Source organism: Trachinotus anak, unplaced genomic scaffold, assembly GCF_046630095.1.
Source record: "Trachinotus anak isolate AG129_WGS33_773 ecotype Australia unplaced genomic scaffold, CSIRO_AGI_Tana_v1 ptg000021l, whole genome shotgun sequence".
Lineage (NCBI taxonomy): Eukaryota > Metazoa > Chordata > Actinopteri > Carangiformes > Carangidae > Trachinotus > Trachinotus anak.
In genome coordinates, this window is record NW_027273872.1 from 7,320,650 (window position 1) to 7,326,340 (window position 5,691).

The window sequence follows — 5,691 nt, forward strand, 5'->3', positions numbered from 1 at the left end:
AAAGGTGCATTAACCACTTTCTCAGGTGGCAAATGTTCACTATGGAAAAGATACAGAAGTGATTGGAAATTAATCAACTCATAATTTTGCACAACTTAATGCGAAGATAGCTTATAGATAATTGTATAATTAGGTAGCCTATGTGTGAATCCCTTCACTATTCAAGGAAAATTACAATGTGACATTATAAAGCAATGGAGAAATGAGAAACATAATATTGGCCCTGCTGAAACTGGTAGTTTAGTTGACACCAGCTGACACATGGAGACTTTTTCTAATCCCTTATTCAATAGCTTATTTATTTCATTCATTATATAACTCAGCCCACAATGTAATATAACATGTAAAACTAATTCCATGATAGCAGCTACTGTCATGTCTTTGTAATCTTTTTGAGTAGGCCTAGTTCAAACTATGACATCTTCTAAAGATCTAGCACTCTCATTCAATCTGATTATTTAAAGTCCTGCAGCCTTATTTTAGAGCTTATCTGAATTCTTAAATGGTAGCTATAGCTTGTAATCTTTGGACAGAGAAACAGCACAACAGATGACAACAAAATATGTTTGTATACTTACTTCAATGTATGCCTGCATCATAAATAGTTTTTGATTAGTTGCACTTAATAAGTGTTGAACATTTGCATTTCTGATTTGTTCTATGTCAGGTGCTGAATGCAATCAAGTTCCTAGCAATGGCCAATATTGATTGCATAGGAGGCATTTCAATTCTCAAAGACAGATTTTTACTTTATTTTGAAAAACGGATCACATTCCAAAGGATGATGTTGTCAGTGTCAATCACATTCAAACAAAATCTTATCTCCTCACGTTTCATCAAACAGCATAAATCTTTATCAGCCTTTCAAAAGTGTGTATTTTCACAGGAGCCAACAATTTGCTGTAAATTAACGGTTAAGAGTAGTTTTATAGATTGTCCACTTGAGGGCGCTAATGCATTATTCTTGGGCCTGCAACACAGATCTGTGATGTAACCTGTGCTTTCCTGAATGTATTTGAGATAGATAGATAGATAGATAGATAGATAGATAGATAGATAGATAGATAGATAGATAGATAGATAGATAGATAGATAGATAGATAGATAGATAGATATGACTTTCATTTAACAGTACATGGTGTGTTCAAGTTCCTGAAAATGACCTTGATATGCCTCCTCAACTCCATTAACTTTACCATCATCTGAGGTTGAACTGAAAGTTCAGTTGGCAGCCCTGCCAAATGAGAGCCTTATGGTCTAGTCATTTGACCTTCCATATCTCTACCATGTTCCTTCAAGGGGCCCCATCTGGATGAAAAAAAAATTCAAAGGACTTATAATTTGCCTTATTGTCAAAAGATTTTCTGCATGGCTTGCTTGCGTAATTGCAACAACTTGTTTGCTCTGCAGTTTTGCCATCCAGAAACCCTTCTGTGGGCCCAGATAAAAATAGATAGACTACATGTTCTCCAGCCAAATGTACAGCCATGCCCTCCTTCCAAAAAGGCAGCACTCAGCAATAATGTGTATTAAAGTCTGAAGCAGCTCTCTCACATCGGCTCCAAGGGAAGCGGGGCACCTGAAGCTGGGTCTCACCCAAGGAATTATGATGTAATTCAATCCAAGTTGCTAAAAATCGGATTGTGCCCTCTTGCAGCCCTCTCTCCTGCCTCAGGGCCTGAACTATCCTGGGATGAAAGCAACCATTTCCTCCTCCTGTATCTGCAGAGTTCTGCTCCCTCCACAGAATGAGACATATTAAAGATTAAGAAGCAACAAGTCCGCAACATTTCTTCTGGTGGGGCGGCTCAAATGCTTCAGATTCAGTTTGAATGGTCCTTTTTCAATACAGGCAAAAAGACTTATCATGACACAAACTTAAAAATCAGAAAATAACAGCATCAGCAGCAGGTTCGTGCATGTTAGTTAACAGAGGGGACTCATGTGTCAAACTGCATTAAAGCATTGTCTTATACATTGAAAATAGACAGAAGAAAAACCTATAAATACCTACAATCCATTTTCATATTGCTGTGTTTTTATAGTAGCTGCAGTCTGTGAAGTTCTATACAGTGCTTGAACCCAAGGGTAGAACAGCAGGTGACACATTTGAAGGTTACATGAAAATACTGTGTAAATAACAAGCACAAACAAATTTAATCCACTGTATTCCAGTCTATTGAATTTACCTGATCTACAACTATAAACACACTGTTTGCCATGTTTTCCGAGCGTAAACAGTGCTCATTTGTACTGTGATATTTTTACCACACCATCAATTGTACATCTTTCACTCTCCCCTTGCACCGAGCATGTGTTGTTTCCCCTGCTTTGCTTTGTGCACCAGTTTGAACTATGAAACTTTTAGTTGTTGATATGCCCCGACACCAGCCCCCGCCAAGAAAACCTCTTGTTTTGCTGCAAGATCAATACAGTGACATCTGCTTTGACTAAGTAAAAGAAAGGGTATACTGTAGGCTCTTAAGCAACTTTAAAGGGATTTTTTTCTGCATGAAACCTCAGAGACTAAACTCAACCACAGGCTCAATGGAGCGAGCAGCACAGGGCTTGCAGTTTGTCAGCTAAAATGTAAAAAGTGCAGCTACAGGAGTTCGGTATTCCAGGATCTAGATGATCATCCAGGCGTGGCCCTGGAAACTGATGAGCACTGGGGGGGAAAGTGTCAAGGTGTGTCAAGATAAACGCATCATGCTTTCAGGTGTGGCCCACGGAGAGGAGCCAAAAATGGATCTCCACAGTGTGGATTTGGACAACTTTGCCTTGTGCGTGTACGAACAGACGTGTGTCTTTGTGTGTCTTTGTATGAATGCCGAGTGTCAATGCTCTACACACACTCTCATATTCATCACATGTCTTAACTTACACAGCATATTGTGATAAGCTACTGCCCATACTTAAGCTTTTTCATATGTCTGCTGTAAACTTTGCTGCTATGTCATATAAAAGCTGGAATCCATAATATTTGGCACATTTCTGTTCATAAATTTCTACTAATTGTGTGTGTGTGTGTGTGTGTGTGTGTGTGTGTGTGTGTGGGTGTGTGTGTGTGTGTGTGTGTGTGCGTGTGCATGTGTGTGTGGGAATGGTGAATCACATATGTTTATATAATATCCAGCTATTTTATGGCTACAGAAGTGAAGGAAATCTGCCCATAAAAAACTTTATGAGCAAACATAAAGTGTTTTTGCATCTTACCAGACATTGAATGGACCCCTTGAAAACATGTGGGCAATGAGCATCATGACTATTTCCATTTTACATCAAACCCTACAAAAACAGTGTAAGTTTGGGTTGAATTTTATTGGTAATCATTTCCTATAAAGAAATTATTATGATTGAATCTCAAAAATCCAGTTTGAATCCACAGAACCTACATTTTATATATGCTGATAAATAACTTTTATTACACATAAGTACCAATTTCCTCTTAATCAGCTTCCCATTTGACCACATGCTTGTGTAAGAGATTAAAGTACCACAGAATCACATCTGGTAATCATTGAGCGAGGAACAACTCTGCTACTGCTGCACTGAGCTCCTGAAGTTTGAAAATGAACTTCATAACAGTAAAAATGTTTGTGTTCAGAAAATATAAACTTGATGTACATGAACTTCTAACAAGTGTCTCTAGCTTTGGACCTATATTCAAAGGTGAATTGAGAAAGGTTGTCACAACATACCCTGACACTAACCATGATGATGATCACAGACTTTCAGGCTGTAAGGATTTAAGATGTATGCACAGATTAAAGTTTGACCGGCTTGCACAGCAACTCCAGTCCACAAATTCAACTGAACCATTACAAGACTCTTCATTCATCAAGTTAATTCTTAATTTTCCTAATCAGACTCCTAATTGTTAAATAAATAAGAAATACATTCGGGGATTGCAGTTCGTGTGCAGCTGTTTATGGTGTATATAAATGTATGTGAATGTGTCTTTTTGTGCATCTAACTGTGGACACATATGGAGTGTGCACTTTCATTTCACATGCATGAATACATAAATCATGTGTGTTTATCTTCATGGGCTGTTTTGTGTGTGTGTGTAGGATGTGTAGAAGATTTGAAAACACAGATAGTTAGTAAACTGCAGTTCTGTGTGTCTTAGTGGCTGATTCATGAATGCTTCATGTGGTCTGAAATGACATAAAATTTCAGTCATTAAATGGGAATCAAGAGCCAATTCAACCACAGGGAAATGGAGCATAAAGCAATGACCTGGGTATTGACTTGCAGTGCATAATTAATTTGGTTAACACTATCAGAAGTGTGAAGTCAACTGTGATTTCCACGCTTATAACAAGGTATTTTCTGTAAAAATAATCACTTTGTATTGAGATTTTTTTTTGATGGATCTCATACTTTACAGGACCTTGATTTTGTGCAAATAAATAATATTTTGAAAGTATTGAATCTGTGGTTATTCATTTCTTGTAATATTTATTGTTTTACAAAAGTAACATACATGTGTTTCCAGATTAGCTGCAGTATTAAGATGTGTTGATAAGACACAATCTCCTGATGAATGAGGAAAAGTAAGCCTATACTCTACAGACAGAATAATGTTTATGTTTTTCTCTGGAAAAGTTTTATTGTATAAAACTGCATGTGAAGCAAAAATGACAGTTGTTTCTTTGGTGGAGAGAAGCTTAACTGCAGATGGAGATGTGTTGCTATGCAACTGGGATTTCAGAAGTACTTGCAGCACCAGGGTCACATTTCAGTGTCTGTCTCCACCAGCTTGGCAGGAACTGATGACTGCTAATAATGCTATTTTTAAAGCATCTCATTTGCAACTCTCCAAATGTGAATATTCTATAGAATATGAAATGTGGCAGGACTTTTACTGTTTCTGAATAATATTCCAGAAATCTGACGTCTTCCTTTTCTTTCTTGTCAAATCTCAATATACATTATCATTCCAGGGACATACTGTAGTGGCACTGCACACATTCATATGTTCATCACAGAATGCTACCAATAATGTTGGCAATCTGCAATATAAGGTTTATCAAATGTTCATCTCGGTAGTAGATGATAAGACTTGAAATAAACACCTAAATGAAAATGTAGAATGTGACGGAGATGGAAAGACCAATGACATTCAGTTTCTGAACATCATATTATCGACTCATCCTGTTACCCATAAAAATATTTCCATCCATTATAAATAAATCTCTGCTTTAGACGTCTACTACACCCACACCCAAGCTCCTACTCAATAATCTACAGGGGTAGAGGAGTATTAGATGCACCTCATATATAATGTGTTCACTGTGTCATCTTTGCATGGAGGATATTTTATTACTGTTCCATCACTGTTTTCAGCGCCAAAGGTCATGAATAGTAGCACATATTGGGCAAGGAAAAAACAACTAGTCACTCTCTACTCCACTACTCCACCCTGAACACATGCATGCACTCACAGTCCCTCTGTACCTTTATAGGAAAGTGCCTCTTGTTTGATGCTTTTGGCTGGAAACAACCTGAAGAGCTTTGTTTCTTCTGTGTAAATGACAGAGGTCTTACTGCTCATTTAATAAAATATTCATTTTATTTCCTTAATCTCTAATAAAATCTAATCTTTTTTGTTGCAAGCTAAAAAAAATGACCACATCACTAGAAGAAAGAAATGATTTGAATGGTTTCTGATGAAACCAGCTGTTG